Raw genomic sequence first — 19,485 nt, forward strand, 5'->3', positions numbered from 1 at the left:
AGTCATTAGAGCCTCATGTAAGATAGATAGCAAATTGCTATGCCTAATCAAAACAAGACAACCCATGCCTTTAGGCTACTCTCAGTACAGTTATCTGTTGCTAAAGAAAGCAGTTCAACAATGTATATGTCCTCTTATTTCTCTCTTGCTGTCAGTAACCTTTACACATTCTTTACATAAGCAGATTCCTCATCCACAATAAAAATCAGCTTTCCTAGCCATATGAGCACATACTTTCTTAAGTGGTGAGAGTTTGATAGCATGATGTTCAATATTTAATTTTTAACTGCATAATTTCCTCAGACTGGAATAGAATGATTCTTTTTGTTTATAATCACATTCCCACCCTTTTACCTCCCACTACAAAATTGAGAAATTCTTTAAAGGCATCTCTAAGGACAATTTACAAGTATTGCTACAGAAAACCACTACAAAAACAAAGCAAAAAGAAAAATACCCACAAACCCTATACTGACACCTTGCATGATAAATAATCATTTAAAAGTCCTTATTTACTTTATAAAAATATCCCTGTTTGCCAGTTCTCTAACTTCAGCATTCTGCACTGCTACAGAACTGGCCAATATGCAGAGCAATGACTAAGCTGTAATTCTAGTATGTTCCTCATGGCCAATGAAGAACGGAGAACTATATCTATTTCCAGTGCTTTTTAAAATCAGTCTAAGAATATACTAGCCAATGTGAGAAAACGTTCATCAAATTATGCTCATCAAACAAAGGTGAAAAAATACCAGCTCCTGTCTCTACTTAATGTAACTCCTGTGCTCTCATTTTTAGCCTCATAACACATCTACTGAGCATTTTCCATTTCAAAGCTTAAATCTTGGGTTTAGAGTCCCTTCAGTTCTGGACACATCTGGATGAATCTCATCATGTGATCTATCCAGAATATGGTGTTTTACATCTCCTCCATTACTTGCTATGAAAATATGTGCTTACCTTAACGACAAAGGCTTTTTATTACACTGAAGAAATAAAATGCAAAGCAACACTCGCATTCTGTGAAGGAGTACAAAAAGATTGGTGTTTTATCATTCCATAACCCAAGCAAGAAATCTCTACAGTTCTGAGAGGTGGCAGAGGCTGCTGGCCCTAGCGCAATTAGCATTGGCACCAGCCTTCAGACAGTGTTGTAGCCACACACAAAGGCTGGCCTGTTGCATGGGGATGTAACTTCAGCTGTGCTCAAAGGTCAATCACAGGAAGTTGCTATCCTAAAGGGAAATAAATCAGGTGGCTTAGCTCCACGGAGGAGAGTACCTTGCTTTATTAACAGTTGTTTTTGAGACTGCACAGGCAAAGCTTGAAAAATGTAGTGAAGATGCAGTCTGTGTTTTGCATTATAATTCAATTTAGCAATACCACACACACACAAAGCTTTATTGCTAATGGATGCACCGAGCAGATCTTATTCCTCTACATCAGCAACGAAACAAAGAACTACACATCAACAGTAGGCTATCATTAGCAGTAATGTTATTCCAAAGCATGGCATATCTGTCAGGCAAATGTAACTGCATCTGACATCTACCATAGTTCTATTTGCCTGGCTGAGATGCTACATTTCAAATTGAGGAACACCTGTTTCAGACGTGATGAATCATCTTCAACTGTATTTCCTATTGCCTGCTATCCTGTAAGATCCATCTGTGGAAAGAAGTTACATAACACTATAATTTTGTTGTTTTCCAGTATTGCTAAATTTTTTTTATTTTTATTTTTTTAAATCTGCAGCTCATTTTGTGATACAGAAAGGAAAAAAAAATCCAAAGAGATGATATTTCTATTTCTAGTATAGGAATAACATGAAATAAAGGCTGAAATGGCTCCTTATTAGAAGATAACAGTCCTACTGACTGTGGCACTTTTACCAGTGCCCTCTTCAGCTCATTCTGTCTGGCATGTACTCAGATTGCAACTGGTTGCTGAGGTGGGGGGAGAGTAAGCAAGAAAGCTCATGGCTTCCTTTGAAACTGGAGAAGTCAACACCATGTCAGAAGCAGAAGAGATCACTATGAGAACCTCAGCCAAAGCCATATCAGGCAATAAAAAGAAGGCCCTATGAAATGTAAAATTTCATACAAAGGAGGGATTAATATTCAGGCAATGGGACCTGACAGCACATCAGCACAGCACATGTAGAAAATTTAATGTAGTACTCATGTGCATGTCTTCTGCATTTTAAAAGAAAATTGAGAGCTATTGAGAAGAATAAGACTGTTCTAAATGTGCTGTACAGCAAGTGGTAATATGAACACTTCCATGCTTGAGAAAGCCCAATTTTCTCTCACTCCAAAGAGGATCACCACATATTTAGCTTGTACGTTTTTACATTTACTGATATAAAAAAATGTATTTCTCAGTGGGTATCATTTATTGCAGTCACGTGATCTGCACCGTGACAGAAACATTTCAGATAATAAGTGCAGTTACAAGTTAATCAACTGCTTTGCATGTTTGCTTTAAAATGATGGCTTAAACAATTTCACCACAGTCCTAAAAGAAGAATTCAAGCTACTTGCTCAACTGGTACAAGCACTGCTCCCAAAGTAGTGTCTCCTATATGTTGGGCCACAACGTCAGAGGTAGATATTGGTGGCATGGCAGTAGAGGCTGAACCTTCCCACCAATATCCCATTACACTTGGTTTCTGTGCAACAGATGGCAGCAGAGTGGCAGTCTGACACAGTGGTGTCCGACAACAGAAGCATGTATGAAGCAAATGTGTGGAACTGAATTCTTCAGTGCAGAGAAAATGGCACCCATTGACATCCACTGACACAGAATGTTCATGAAAACCAAACAGTGGATGTGAGCACAGTGAGTTCAGTATTTCAGCAGTGGTGACCATGATGTAAAGCCATATTTAAGAGGGTCATGCAGTTGGTTTTTTCTTAATGAGCGCAGTATGCAGGCTCTTGATCAGTGCTGGCAAAATGCACAGCTAATGGTGGTGACTATGCCAAAAAATAGTATTTTTTAGCTGAGAATTTGCTCTATTAATTAGTGTTATTGTGCTCTTGGCATTTGTTGTGGTTTCCATGGAAGTAAATGAGGCATTACTTTCAGATTGATCTACACAGACAGCAACGGATTTTACAGTTTTTGGAACTTCTGTTTCTGGACATGTTAGACTATCCCAAATCGTACTATACCAGGTGGTAGGTTTCTGGCTGAACAGAAATTTAGCTTTCAAGTAAGCTTGAGATCCATCCAGGAATGGATCTCACCTTCCCTTATACTCATTGGAATTTGAAGTCGGGAATTTCTTTTGGGCTCAGAAACCACTGTTCCACTCAAAAATTGATTAGTTCTATTCTATTAGTCCAAAGCAGACTTCCATTGGGAGTATATTCAGTATACAGTTCTTTCAAAACTGAAGCATCACAGCTGACCATAAGCATTTCTCCAGAAGTAAACTGCAATATCAGCAGGCCATCAAAAGTAGTAAGACCATTTACAATAGCACCATCTGGTGTCTCTTAGTGATTTTATAGTTCTGGTAAATGTAGATTTTAAAAGTTAGCACAGAAATTACTGCAGTTTGCAACAGTCATGTCCTGCCATTTCTGCTATTCTGTCCCAAGCATTCACAATGAATGAATGATGCCATTTGTTTCTTTCCCTGTAATCTCACAGTTGTCCACAGCTGATGAATCCAGGGCTTGCTTTGTTTTCTAAAGGAGGCAGATTTCTTTTTGCCTGCACTGGAACTTGAGCTGTATGAGAAAAATGAGGAAACTGCCTGTGCAATTCGGTCTTAATGTATTAAGCAGGTTTTTGATCTGCCTATACCAAGCACGTCTGGAAAAGTTGCCTGTCACCTACTCTCACACCTGGATCTTTCCCAGAAGTATACCATCAATAACTACACTCTCAGAATACAAGGAATTATTTTCCTCTAATGATACATATCTGAAACACAGCAGATTTTAGTGAACTGGACATTACGGAACGCTAAGGAAATCATTCTTCAGTTCCCAGGTGGATCAATAACCTTGGAAAAGTGAGTTCATTAGTTTATTTGTCTCAATTCAGCATAGCAGTTAACTTTATTAAGTGTACCCAGTATCTCATCTAATGGGGACCAGCCTTTATAAATATGGACAACAATTTACTTCTTTCTAAATGAGTCTCCCCTGTGACTGAACTCTTAGGGAATGCTATTCCTGAAATTAATCTTGAATGCTCCAATTAGAATGGTAGCAGTTACAGAATTCTCTAATGGCTACTTTGAAAAAACAATTACTGTCTTTATTATGATAACCATCCAGATGAGATACTATACTTGACAAAAGATTATTAAACACGTTATTATTCAGTCAGTGATTCACTCAGCCAAAAGCTTACACATACAGTAACAAAGGTTAATATGCCATCAGTTAAAACTATTGTAATGCAAAGGCCATTTTTCTCCTACTTTTTCCAACAGTACAGTATTCCAGTAGATTTGGGGTTTTCTTGGCAAGTCAGTGATAATTTTCTTAAAATTTGATCTTAAGATATTTTAAGATATGAGATTAATATACAGAACTGTAAATCTTACTTTTTGTCTCAGAAATTAGCATAGGAAGTCACCATCTATGACAATGGACATTATTTCTCAGAGGGAAGGATTGAGTTGCTCCAATTTGTGTCTCCTTATATTTGTCAGTCAACAAAAATACGTGAGCTTAGCATAAGCAATATCAAGTCTTTGGAAAGAAAAAGATCATAAGGAAGATTTAAAGCTAGATTTAAGCTAGGAAGATTCCTAGCTTCACAGACAGAAGGTATTTCAGTGCTGAGGAATATGGAAAGTATGGGAAGGAACAAGTGGAACTGTGGAAGAAGAAGATGATTCAAAATACTGCTCTAACGAAGAGGGGAGCAAAAATGGTAGATGGTGTGTAACTAGGAGGAATGAAGAGGGTGGAAGGATCTTCTCTGGGGGAATACAAATTTTGATAACTTGCTCATCATCTGACAGATTTAAACACTGAGAAGAAGAGGTTCTTAGACACAGTTCTGTCCCAGTTTGCTGAATATTGTTCTCCCAGATACCCTGTTGCACATCTCAGTAGGTCTGTTGTATTAAATTAGGTCAAGAGGGCAACTATCTTGCAGTAATCAGTGGAAGTGCCTCACCTTAATTCTCCATCAGTAATTTAAATAGCCTGGATTTTCTGAACACTCCTCACTTTCTTGTAAAATAAAAAATACTAGTAAATATCAGAGTCCATTATGCACCCTGGGCAGATCAGAATCTTCACTTGTGTAAAAGACAATGAGAAATGCTTTCCTCATGCTATCTCTTTAAGTCTACTGAAGAAGTCTTGGTTGTCTAACTCCAGAATTTAATGGTTTCCCTGCAAGAATATCCTCAAAAGAACATTACCAAGAGCAAGGTGACAGATAATTACTGCCCTTGAAAGGCCTACAAGCTATTGTGGTTTCTCTATTGCAGTCTCCTCAATGATATAAAGAACAAAGTACTTATCTTTTATGGTTAAAAAAAATGCTGTAAGGAGTTATAAGAAAGATGTGGAAACCTTATTGTATTCCCCAGCTTCCTTGCCTGTTCTGTGTAACTTACATTGCAGTTTCAGAAAATCTCATCTTTCTCCCCATCCTTCAGAGTTGCCAGTCCTGCTGAAAACTTTTTTACTTGGGTTTAAATAGCTTTTAGTTCTACAACCCTTGGGTTGCATCTGCTTGTAAAATGTCTTGGCAAGAGATATTGGAGGAATGTAAGGACAGTTTGCTCAATTCTTCTCTCAAGGGATAACTGTTTGAATAAGTAAGCAGTCATTGAAATTTCAAATTAGTTATGTGTATTACAACTTCACTATATAGTTCATTCTCCTCTGCTGTGAAAAACACAAAGATACTTTCTAAAAAGACAGCACACCAAGTTTTCTAATCAGATTCTTATACCCTGGTGACTCTGCAGACCATTCTGTAATAGAATTGAGGAACAGGCTATGTAGCTAAAACAGAACAGGCAATTAAAAATGTTATCTCTGTGGAAGATCATAATAACAATGCTACAGAAAAAAATCCATGATAGAGAAGAAACCACTTCAAAAAAGATGCATTCAGTCAGAGATGCATGAAAATCTTCCAGTAAAAGTGAGTGATCTTTAGAAGGAAAGTCTTGGATCCAGGAGAACAGGTTTTTCTATCACACAGCAATTCGGTAGATATGACTACAGCTTAAAAGATCGTGTAATCATGACAAAATCACTGACGCTTGTTTTATCTCATCTCAGGTTGGCTATATGATCACAGCAGTCGTACTGAGGATTGTCTAAATTGATCACTTAAGAGCAAAGTGTAAAAGATACAAGCAATTGCATGAGTCTAAAACATACTTCTCTGCATTTTGATGTCCCTCAATGATCATTTATGTCACTTGAGCCACGTGTCTTGTTGACAAGTCTCCATTCAAGCACTAGTATCAACAGACTGTACTGGATTCTCAAAAACAGAAGAGAGCAGCTGCTGTGTTTCAGGACCACAAGATCCTAGTTTAGAACACACGTTTCAGTGCTGAACTGGAATAAACTGAGTAGTTCCCCTGTAAAGCACAATAAAAAATGTGAAAGATTTTTACCACACAAAGATCTTGAAAGTGTGTTCAAACCAAAACTGAAGACCTTCCCTGTGCTCCAATTAAAAAAAAAGAACACAACTGTCTGGAGAAATTTCTTTCTCCTGAAATCATAACATTTGTCTCTTTCTAGTTGAAGGTATTTGTGAAATTAACAATGATTTGCTGAAACAGCTCATTGAACATCCTTGTCATATTCACTGGTCCCTCAGTGGTCACCAGTTAGTGCTGAGAGAGAAGCTCATAAAAAGCTTATATTACCCTATGTCTTAGTTACTTTACAATAATATGATCAAAACAGTTGAGTTTCAGGTTCAATGCAGTGTATGAGATAAACTCCCATGAAAACTGTTGATTATCTTAAAAAACTTAAGTGAGTGTGCCTAAAAATACACACACAAATTAATACAGGGCTAGCACCAGCCTTTACTATAAAGGTGTTAGTCATTCACAGCAAGTCTGCTTAAAAATTCACATAACATTTTGACCCATCATAGGAAGCACAGCTGTTACTGGAAGTTGTCCCTTCAAGGTTATGTCCTTGTGCTGGTGATAGGCCCAGGGCGCTTACTTTCCTAAGAAGAAATTTGGCAGTGTTCTCTTTGGTAGCTGGATAACAGTTCCTGAGTATCCATTAGGATTACTTCAGTATGTTCACTTGGTTTGGTTACTGAAGGAGCTTTGATGCTGGCGACTACTAGAGAGGTTAATTAGAAAGACTAAAGAAAAAGCACTAATTTTAAAGCAAAATATTGTTCCTTCACCAATTCAAAGAAACAACAACTGCAGGCCCAGGTGTTAAACAATGGGAAAGAAAAATAAGGGCAAAAATTTCCACATGCACATTTCCTGGCTAAAGTTCTAAACTCTAATTAACATAAATCCAGATTAGTTTCCCTCTCAGGAGGAACAGCCTACATTGCTTACAGCACATTCTTTCAGACTGAGACTTCCCAGCCTGTCAGCTCTATAATTGACATATTCTGGGAAACCTCTCTTGGCTCATCCAAAGCTCCCTCCCTGTTCTAGTTCTTTGAGGTTTCAGGCTTCTTTGATCCCCCACTTAGTCTTGGGAAGAGTACCTATTCCAGCCTGCATGGAGCCAGCTCATTAGTTTTTCTTTAAGTGATGACCCAGCCATTATCTTAACTACTTTGAAGCTATGTATCTGAAACCATTCTTATCGGTGTCACTGTTTTACATTTCCTGTTTGGTCCTTTAACAACCCCTTTACAGTCCACTTTGATTTAACTCTCTCCATGCAGGGAGGAAGGAATATTGAATTGAATAGGGAAACATTTATAGCACAGATGAAACAGTTTAACACACCAAATGTACTCCTGATGAGAAAAATATTCCTTTTTCCAGCACCTGTTTTATCTTCCCTCTGAAATAATGATATCAGTGGGTAAATGGGAGTGCTTAATGATTTCTACTAAATCTGACTAGGTTTGAAATCAGATATATGCATGTATCTGATGCATCAGATCAAGGTAAGATGACTTTGTTCTCTTTCCTCTGTATAATATATTTGTGGTCTCCCTTAAAACCATATACAATTTTCATAAAGCCAATACCATTTGCAAATCAATTAATAAATCACCATAAAAGCTCTAGCATTTCAGTTGTATCACAATCAGACATAGGTAGTATTCCATATTCCAAAGGCAAAGCAGGATGCAGTGTATGCGACATTAATTTCAGAATTATTTGCAGTAACTCAGATGTCATTTAAAAATATCTGAACAGCATTAAAAAAAGTAATGAAATGTTCTTATAGAAGGCATTTTTAAAAGTTCCTAGTATTAAGATTTTTCAGAGGCACCAGCTGCTCAGGAGCCAGCAATTCACTTCTAAAACTTCCACCTATCTTTTCCTAAAGTTTGTATTCTAAATGTAAAAAGGATTTGTGCGCTGTTTACTTGACAGTCAAAATTCAGTCGAAAGATCAGCCATAGATCTTTTCCGTACACATGATTTTGACTTTTTCTTTCTCATGCCATTGATTAGTGCAGGAGAGAAAACCTTGATTAGCTACTACTTGTTGTGATAAAGCTGATAAACCGCTGTTACAGCAGTTAAAATGTGTACATAATATGATGGAATATCTACCTCTGTCTGCACTAGACAGAAGATTAACTCTTCTCTTGTCTCCAAATCAAAACACTGTCCCTAGCTCATCCTTTTAGCTCTACATGTGACTTCATTCCTGCAGAAATCCATTTCACAAAGTAGTGTGCATGTTTGCTACTTTCGAAATATGGATTTCCCATCTAAAAAATATGAAAATAATTTTCAGTAATCGTTGCAATGTATTCTGGGGTCATGTGCATTGATGCTAGTAATAGGTATGAGTTTTTTGCCATGAGAATATTAAACATTACTTCACTTTAAATCTAGGAAATTTTGCCAATAGTATCAACAAGATCTTCACCAACAGACCTGACCCACTGCTTCACAGCTGCTACAACGGTGTCACTGCTAGGAAGACACTGCTCATTTAGTCCAGCTTCCACTGTGCAAGGCTTAACTGGGACAGTATGAATTCCAGTTTGGCAGATGTCTATGTTATAAATACATCCGTAACCCTTAAAGTTTACAGAAGAGTAAACCTAAACTGCTACCCAGGGTTGCTGGGAGGAGCATTAATTCTTTTCATCTAGTTACATTTTTCTACAGCTACTTCTATTTGCTTCTCCACAAAAACAGTACACAACAGCCCCAAGGTAATTTTCTTAGCCAACCTCTGCAGAAATACAGGCGATGTTTGCATTGAACTCTCATCTCTGAATATAAGTAACAGTCCAAATAGAAATTCTATTGGCCTGGAATATGTTTTGTTACTCCAGGTTATGGTTCAGAGATTTGGCAAATCTAGTTATGGGTCACTTTTGCCCTTTTTTGACAACAGACTCAAAATGAGCCTGGAATGCACTCTGGTTGTCAAGAAATAAAATTGGCTTTTGGGTTGCATCAAAGATAGTTAGCCAGTCAGTTGAAAGAGGTAAATATACCTCTACATGGTATAGCCTCACCTTCAGGATTGTTTTCAGTTTTGGGCCTCACAATAAGGGTGTTAGTATACTTGAATGCCTCCAGAGGAGGGCAAAAAGCTTATAAAATGCTGGAAGGCATGTCCTACAGGGAGCTGCTAGGGACACTGGGTTTGTCTAGTTCAGAGAAAAGACTCACAGGCAAACTCATTGCTCTTTACAGCTTCCTGAGAAGGGGAAATGGAGAGGGAGGTGCCAGACTCTTCTCCCTGGCAACAGATGATACAATATGTGGGAATAGCACAAAGCTGCTCCATGGGAGGTTCAGTCTAGATGCTAGGAAAAGTTATTCACCATGAGGCAGGTCAAACACTGGAACAGGCTTCCTAGAGAGGCAGTGGATGCTCCATGCCTGTCAGCATCCGAAAGGCATTTGAATAAGGCCCTTAATAAGGTGCTGGCTAACTCTGAATTTGCCATGCCCCTTCCAACCAAACTGCTCATTATTACCATTTTGATTTTGTGACATCAAGTATATTCTGCATGAGTATAACGGATTACTGAATTATTACAGAAGCAGTGCCTATCTTGAATTTCCTCAGACAGAAAATGTTATTTATTCAAGTACTGAATTTTAGTCCAGTAAAAGTACGTTAGCTCATCAATTTACTAACGGTTGGTGTTTCATCCATGACAGAAAACAACTGCATACGAACAAATTACAAGCAGGGTTCCAGTTGCTTAAAACAGCTACCACAGCTAGCATCAGAAAATGAATGGAGCTTTATGAAATAACATTCTTTACCTGCAGTTATACTACAGGGCCCTCTGCTGTGCAGTTCATAGTAATAACAGAATAAACATAGGCCAGGAAAATTATCCTCCCATTAGTTCTAGCAGCAAAAGCTGTACAACTGACATATTAGGTTTTTACCATTGTTTAAAAACCCTTTAGGAGCAAGTGGCAAGTGGGCATTATTCACCACTCACTCTGGGTTCCTAACAAGGTCAGACAGATCACCTAACCTTGTCAGGTGGCAAAGCCATCTGACTCAGTCTCAGTTTGATCTGATTTCTGTTTCATAAACTAAACTCCACAGTCCTTTCAAAGAGAGACAATAGCCTTTTCAACGGGCTAAGCCCTTTCACCCTTTGTTTCTCTGTTTAAATAATATATCTCTTTGGTCTTTGGCAAGAATGCTTGACCTTGTAAATCTGACCATTCACAGTACTCTGTAGTGGTGGAATGTGTTTTCATAATACTTGAAGGCTTCTTTATCTAAAGCAAATGTTTGTTTATGAAAGTTGAAGTGAAGCATTCACATGATCAAAAGAGAAATGAACAGGCACCTGGAACACACAGTAAAAAGATCTCTCCTAAGAGGAAACTCCTTTTAGCTACTGTTCTGAATCTAATTATGAAAGATGAAAACATTTCTCTCAATCTCTGGAATTAGAAAAAAAGAAATAAAAAAAGAAATCAACATAACTAATTTGCTTTTTTTTCCTGAATCTGCGAACTGAGGATAACTGATGATCATCTTATCCCATTATAATTGTTTCAGAAAGGACAGATTTGACCTTTCCTTGGGCCCTAAGGTATAGTTCCACAGTACACCTAGGCTGCCTAACAACTTTCTGTACCCAGAATGGTCCAGACCTGCTTCCTCTTCCCTTCTTCTCTGCCTGTCTTTTCACCTGCTTGCCCACAGCTGCCATTGCACAGATTGTGGTTCTTTTTTTGAAATCTTCACAGAACTGATTTATTTTGTCAGCCAAGCAGAAAAGTACTTGCCCTTATTAGATTTAAATCATTTTACTGGGGGGCCAATAAGCACTGAACTGAGTGTTAGGGGAATTCTGTCTGGTGTTGCCAATTGCTAAGGGTGAAGAATGAAACTGAGAAAATTAATCACACTCTTCTCCCATTGTTTCTTCATTTGGAATGTATAACTATCCTGCTACATCTGTAGGCTTCACAACAATCTCAGCAAAAAGGTAAATAGTCAACATAGGGGCTACTTCAAAATTAACGCCTCCTATTTTCTTCTGTTGGCCCACAGTGGCAGATGCTGGGAATAAGAAACAGAGGCTGCGCTTTCCCACCAATGTTCTGTTGCATTTTGTTTCTGTGAGACAGCAGAGGGGCAGTCTGACAAGCAACACCTACCATGGAAGAGCGTGGAAAGCAATAGAATTTAATTGAATTCCTCCATGGAAAAGAAAAAGCACCCACTAACGTCAGTTGACACTTGCTGAGCATTCATGAAGACCAAACAGTGGATGTGAGCACAGCGAGGCAGTGGGTGGGATGTCTCAGCAATGGCAACAACAATATGAAAGACAAGCCAAAAATGGACAGCCATGCAGATTTTTCACGAGTATGACATACAGGCTCTTTTCCTGTATTGCTGGTGAAAATGCACAGCTAATGGTGGTGACTATGTTGAAAAATAGCATTTTGTAGCTGAGAATTTGCTTTATTAAATAGTGTTATTTTGCTCTTGGTATCTGTTGTAGCTTGCATGAAAATAAATAGGAGGCACTGCTTTCAGAGAGACCTACATAGAAGAGTGAAGTTAATTTTGAAATGTTGAAATGTTTTCCAGAGACAAAGAGTGGTTTCATTCTACAATCATTTCATTTTATGATATGATTTAGGCACTTCTCTGTTTACTGTCAAAAACTTCCTACAAGTCATACTATATAACAAGGTCTTTGTGATCTTCAGAATTGCTAAGGAGTTCCAATAGTTTGCAGAATTGTATATATTCCTCAAAATGTGTCTGGACACCTATTTTCATTTTTTAGACACTTAAGTTGTTTCTCTAATTCTTCGTTTTTTAAAAACAAATTTTTCCTATCAAAGGTAAGAGTCCACGTTCTTATTAATAAGATGGCTGCATCTGGAATGTCAGCACATATTTTTGCTTCACTTGATTTGGAAAAAGAGAGATAGAAGTAACAAACAATCTCCTTCTCCTGGCTAGGTTATTATTAATTTTTAACTAGAACTATTTAATTGTATTGTTACCAGTTTACAGCAGTTATTGGCCACGGTAATCGAAACATTTCCTAAAGCAATTCAAAGCATTATTCTCCTGTAGGATTGCACTTGCTTTGCAATGTTTTCTTTATAAATAATATGCATTAGGTTAGAACATTATCCTCATTAGCCTAGGGGACTGTTGAAAAGCAGTAGTTATATGAAAGATTAAATTTCAGCATTTCAGGTCCTGTTATACTAGGTAATTAAATGAGAACGTCTGCTAATTGTACTGCATCAAAGACTGACAATGGCTAGGAAGAAATGGCATGTTCCATTCATTAAGCAAGGATAATATGCTTGTTATGACCAAATAATCCATCATGATCAGAGAACGATCCGAATATTGTTTAGCTGTATGCCACATTAACAAGGCTTGGCACTGTCATATTGCTCGTGTATACCAGATGCATTGGAAAAAATAACAAGCCTACCTTCTGCTCCTGCTTTCCCTCTGGCATGATGCAGAAAGCCCTAGCTGATGCACGAGGGGGCACTGCTTGCACTGAAAAAGCAATCACTTGCCTTTGGCAAAGCAAATACCAAGCTGGAAAACTCCCCATCAGTCAAAACCTTAGAACAAAACTCCCTCAGAAGAATTTGGAGCTTAAAAATAATCCACTTTAATAGATATTTCTTTTAACCCCTGTTCAGATGCTGCTCCCTCCATCACAACTTTCAGAGAATATGGCATTAATATGACCATTTCCATGCACAATCACAACAGAACTTGTACATATAATACAGCTTTGGAGTCTAATAATTGTTACCACGTGTTTAAAGTAATTGCTGAACTCAAGCTAAGTGTCAAGGAGTTCACCTGGATTAGTAATTTATCCTGGGCACAGTACTTTGAAGTACCTATCTTTTTCCAGAATACAGCCTGCAACAGATGTGTCTTAAGTACTTCAAAGCCTTAACTGCAAGCAAGTCAAAATATGCTGTAGTGAAGTTACAAACACATTTGAAATTTATCATATCTGACTGAATACTTGTTTCTTAACAAGTATTCTTCTATATTTATTCTTCTGTGTTAAAACAAGTAATTGACACTGCATAAAATACATGCCATTCATTACATATGAATGCTGCTCCAGAAGTAATGCTTCATATCTATTATGTTGGCAAATATAGAGGTGGATATTGGTGATATGGCAATAGAGATTTCCCACCAACATTCCCTTATATTTTGTTGCCATATAACATGACAACAGAGGGGAGGAATCACTTTCTGAGCAGCCCTCATACATTTTAAGGTTGTCAACTTATTATCATTTATACAACATTAAGTATTAAAAAAAGGAGAAAGGGATAAGAAAAGTAATAAGTGGGATCAGAAACACTTGTGGATGAATTTCTCCAACTGTCACTCATTTATGAAAATGCTACAAGCTGCACAGTTAAACACTATATAAGACACAGGCATCACTAGATTACAAACTTCTATTGCATCAGAATCTGGAGATCATAATTATTTCCTCGTGGCCCCTCCCAAAAGTTTGCAGTCTAATTTAGGATAAGCTGTAGCACTTGGATGAAACAAAGAAATAAAGAGAAGATAAAAAAAATGCTTCCATGGAATTCAGCAATAATTTCCTGTGTGAAAGTACTTAGTCATGGCTCTATTCAAATTCTGCTCACATTTGGTTTCCACAAATGATGAAGTTGTATTTGTATTTTACAACTCTGGAAGCTAATAGACCCAAATGTTACTGCTAACTTGCATATTTACTAAACATATGGACATCTTGAAAAAAATAGTTATGTATATTACATACATAGTAACATATTTTTGACAGATTCTGAACCCAAAAATTAAGGAACACAGAATCACTACTTATGTATAAAAACACTTGTAAGTGCCTTAGAACTGATACCAGATTTGTGGATGTTAAAATGTAGATGGGCTCAAAAAAAATAAATCTGGAATAAATTAGAGGAGTGAAAGCTATCAAGGATAATAACACAGGGGTTGGCTTTTAGAGCCTCAAGTCTTCTGAGCCCAGGAAAGAACGATCACTGTGCACTTGCACTCTTGTTCTCTTCCCAAGCAGTCTGCTTTTGGCCACCACAAGAAACAAGCTAGGTGTACTTTCGGTATGACTCCATCCACTAGATTCTTAGCACACAAGAAAAAAAGATCAGATTCTTCAAAAACTTCAATTATTAAGAATTATGGTAAATCTTTTGTATTAGCATTTTTTAAAGGTAAACGCAGAAAAACTTATTTGCATCCAGCTGATGTCATGCAAAAGGTCTCTGCAACCAGAATTTAAGATGTTGAAAGATTCAGGGATCTCATACCATCTTAAAGATATGCCATATATTAAACAATAAAACCTTTACCTTGTTGTTGCTCCCCTGTTTCCTTCAAGCTTCTTCATTCAGCCAGGAGTCAGACAAAAGACACGTCTTCCATATCATTAAAGAATCTGTAAATAACAATTGACAGTAAATGCCTAAATCAAATGTTAAAAACCTGCTATTCAACCTCCAATTTTTTTTTTCCCCAAAACTCACTTAATTTTGATATAAGCAGAGTAGTAGGACAGAAGTCCACATATTCAAATATTTTGATATCAGTGATTTGAACATCTACTGCTTTTTAACATCTTCACATACATCTGTTGGTGTGAGATTATGAAGGAAAGCCTTCTCTTCAGATCTTAGACTGAAAAGCATTGCTGTGCTGTAATGCAATGGAAAATGCAACAATAAGTATAGGGTTGTGCAGCTCTAACCTACAGCAAATAAGATTATGCTTAAAGACAACAACTAGGGACACAAAGAAAAGAAATCTGCTTATCATTAGGAGCCACAGACATACAGGGTTCTCCAGCAAAAAGCCCTCACCTCCACTGCCTAGCCTTAAATGAGGTCTGGGAAGGGCTGGATCCTGGCTCCACCCCCTTCCAATCACTCAGGTACATTGCCTGCACCTGAGCTCCCCTGGGTTGGCCCTGCTCTCCCACCAGCTGCTCAATCACTGCTTCAAGCCATGACAGCATTTCCCCTACAAGTACACACTTGTGACTCTCCAAATTGTTGACTCACAAAATGGATACATATTGAGTACGTTGCTTACAATCACAAGCGTAACTAGGAAAGATTTCAATGACTAGGTAAGGTGACTTGTTTGGAAGCAATGGTACCATATGCTCCAAAGGTCTTCTTCTGTCAATCAAAAAGATAACAATACTGGCACTGGGATAGAAAGATACATTTCAAATGTACTGAATCTATGCATTAATAGAAATCTACCTGCATTAAACACAAGTGAATAACTGTAGAGATTCAAGTTATATCTCTATTTCAAGGAGAAATAGTGACACTGAAGTATAATAAAATCAGTTTAAGTGGCAATATACCTAAGTGCAAACAAAGCATGGAAGACAGAAAGGGATGATAACAGACCCAGGTACAAGGATGATGTAAAACTGAATCCTGAACAACTTTTCATCCTTCATGTGACCTCCAGACTTTAGCAAAGTTTTGGGTGTTCTACCCTTTCTTACTTTCTGTTAGAATCTTATATACCTGGTGTCATGAGGAATACAATTTTGGTAAGGACTGGCCATGACAACGTTCAAAGGATTTAAAAAGGATTCCTATATTTAATGAAATGAGTTAAGAAAAGTGCAGTTATGAATAACTAAAAACAATTACTGAGCAGAGAGGCATACATGAGGTTATAAAAGTATTTATTTAGATACTGCTATTAGTTTTAAGGAATACTTGAATATATATGTAGCTTTATATTCCCTATTCCCATGCACTTTGTAAAAAACAATTCTGTATCATTATGCCATTAAATACGTAAAGACATTGAGGAATAGAGTAGGTGACTTGTTTAAGGTCACACTGATTGAGTCGTATGTATGATAAAGTGCCAAGGATAACAAGAAGGAGCTGACTAAAACGGAGAACTAAAATGGGTGTTTGAGCAGTAGATACAGTGCTAAATGATCACATCCAAAACCAATCACATATATCAAGGACAACCTATGCTCTATAGCTAAATCACAGAGTAGCTGTCAAAAACTTGTTTTCATTAGAAACTTGTTCTCATTAAAATCAAGATTGCAGGCTATAATGCCTGTTATATCACAAGTGCTGAACTACTGGCAACTTCACAACCCTAACATCTGTTTTCTAACATTCTATTCAATTATTCCTTCTGACACACTTTTGCTTGCAGTCCACTCTTATGGCTGACACGACTGTGATGTTGGAAGTTGCATGGGAACTGTTGAGTCCCAGCCTGAACCAGTGATTGAGCATGTGGGGAAAGGACCTGATCATCCCTGGGAACACAGGTGAAGGCAATTCACTTGTGAGATAGGAAAGGGTGGAGCCTGGCTGCACCTCTCTAAGACCTCATTTAAGGGCCAACAGCCATTAGGGAAGGATTTCTTTCTGCAGCTCTGCTGTTGGTGAAGCTTTTCCTACTAACACAGAATCTTCTGATGTGGGTGAGAAATCTTCTTCCTTTCCTTTATTGTGCTTTTCTTTTGTGCTAGGCTTTCTATTGTCACACATTTGTTGTAATGTCTTTCCTATTGTATGGGTCTGTTCAATTGCTATGGGAGTCTATTGTTGGAAATCTGTGTAGCACAAAAAATGGCCATTTTTTACCTGAAATTAATATATATTTTTTTTCTCATGAGTAGAAAATATGCAAGATCTTGTTCTTCAACTGTTTTCCATTTTAGGATGCTTGTTACATATCTCTATGCTTAACATAAGATAAGTGTTAAGCTTCTTTCTCAAACAGAATAATAGCAAATTAAAAAGCTGTACTGCTATTACAGCTAGTGTTCAGTTACCTGTGCAGTATGTTCTTGCATATGGAGATCAAGTTATGTAACTACTTTAAAGGTGTTTGCTGGTGGAATATTTACTACAAATAAAAATCAAAATAATTGTCACAATCTTGGTGGAATTAAGTTGTATACGGCTCAGAACAAATTTCATGCAATTCATTCTCTATACCCAGAAAAAGACCTTGACAAATCATGCTATGATGTGCTGAAGTCTAGGGGTCAGCCTAATGGCAAACATCACCAGAAACAAAGCTACCTAACCATTTCTCCTCACTCACAGGAATAACCTTTTAAAAGGTAAGATCTGGGCTTAGGGATCAAATTTCCATAAACTTTGCTGAGAATAGAATTGAACCCTTAGGACTACATTCATATCCCATTCATACCCATTAATTTTACATAGTTTCTGCAGACTAACCTCCTTGACTTAAACAGGATAATCTGAGTAGCATAATAATCAAGATGAATAAAATGTTGCAATCTTACATTCAATATCTAATTCTGGAACAGCAGGTAACAAAATCTAGACTTGATATTAGATATAACTTAACATATACCAAATACCCTTGCTTACATGTTTAGAGGCATAAGTTAGATTGCATGAATAGTAATTGCATTTCCCTTTTTTAATTTATTACAGTTGCCATTTTCAGGATCCAATGTAGGCTCTCTGCTTCTCTGTCTTTGTGCTTGTTTTTAATTGCATTGTTCTTCAAATTTTTCACAGCATCGCTTATTTTCACATGGGGAATGAAATAAATTAAGATAAGAGGTTCAATTTTTGACTGTAACTTCTGCACGTAACTCCTTTGGTTTTCGTTGGAGATACTGGCCTAAACAAATTGTCTTAGGCATAGCTTCTATGGATAGTTCTGCTTATGAAATATTGTATCTATAATGATGAGAAGTCAAACTTCAAAAGAACAATGATAACTGCAGAAAAAAGGGTTCTGTTCAAACTTCTCTACATTTTTGCCACCTCATTATGACTACTTATTCATGAAAGTATCTGCCAATGAATTCTACGTGAATTCTACAATGAATTCTTCTTTCTTCAGAGCATTTTATTCAGATAATGCAATATGCATTTCAGGTCGGATTTGATACATAAGACATAACCCTATGTGTCAATGTTTCTGAATAACCTCATGTTCTCTCCAGGTAAGTTTTCACTGACACTTTCTTCGTAGCTTAAATGTTTGTTGTTTTTTTTTTTTTTAATGAATAATGATGGTAGCATTGTTTTTTGGTTTCCTGGTTAAATTTGCCTTGTAAAGGCTTTTGTCTTGACTGCAATGTCCTTACACACAATCATAGGATGATTTGAGTTGGAAAGGACCTCTAAAGTTCATCTAGTCAAATATAAACAGTGTAAGCACAGACAATATCTACATATTTAAGTGTGGGTAGGACATATTTGTGCTAGCTGATGTGTTTTACTGTTGATCCTCTGGATTCCTACATTTAGACTCTAACAAATATTTGTAGTGCAGAATTCGTAATCAAGCAGAAGAGACTCTAGCTGTTACGCTGTTCTTTCCACATAGAAATGTTTCTTCATTTTCTTGTGGAAAAAAAAATCACCTCAATTGCATCCATATCCAATTCTTTCTGCTTATTTTTTTCCTGTGTTTTAAGTAGCTGCTACATACAATGAACCCATGTAAACCATAACAGTGCAAAGCCTCTCCTGACAAAGTTCTTTGCAGTTGGACATCAGAAATCCCTATTTTAAAGCAGACTTTTTTGGCTTTGCTCATCAAACTGTGAATAATGTCTTGCGTAAACAATATTCTGTATGGAATCAGCATAGATATATTTACATATTTTGCTAAATGAAATGATTAAATCAGCCTTGTCTGCTGTTTTGTTACCTGGCCAGAGGACTACATTGATGTCACAAGGGGATGGGCTGTGCCTGCTGCCAGAGAGATGAGGCCCTTGTTTTTAGGGTAAAAGCAGAAGGTTTCCAGAGGCCTTAAAAAATGGAGCTGGGGAGCAGTTACTTGT

The 19,485-nt window shown here is 37.3% G+C and overlaps 2 long non-coding RNA genes across 3 annotated transcripts; one reads left to right on the plus strand and one right to left on the minus strand.

The window, feature by feature from the left end:
- Positions 1–2,437: 2,437 nt before the first annotated feature.
- On the minus strand, positions 2,438–15,464 carry LOC128084597 (uncharacterized). Its single transcript, XR_008208620.1, has 3 exons — positions 15,173–15,464; positions 14,999–15,084; positions 2,438–6,580 (listed from the first exon to the last, which is right to left on the minus strand). It is a non-coding gene; the product is annotated as an uncharacterized LOC128084597 (long non-coding RNA).
- Positions 15,465–17,063: 1,599 nt separating this feature from the next.
- LOC128084599 (uncharacterized) lies at positions 17,064–18,653 on the plus strand. Of its 2 annotated transcripts, none has more exons than XR_008208624.1 (3): positions 17,064–17,124; positions 17,649–17,772; positions 18,116–18,653. It is a non-coding gene; the product is annotated as an uncharacterized LOC128084599 (long non-coding RNA). The 2 variants fall into 2 exon arrangements; XR_008208623.1 differs by having other exon boundaries at positions 18,203–18,653.
- Positions 18,654–19,485: the final 832 nt, after the last annotated feature.

The sequence above is a fragment of the Tympanuchus pallidicinctus genome, unplaced genomic scaffold, assembly GCF_026119805.1.
Source record: "Tympanuchus pallidicinctus isolate F22 unplaced genomic scaffold, pur_lepc_1.0 scaffold28, whole genome shotgun sequence".
Classification (NCBI taxonomy): Eukaryota; Metazoa; Chordata; class Aves; order Galliformes; family Phasianidae; genus Tympanuchus; species Tympanuchus pallidicinctus.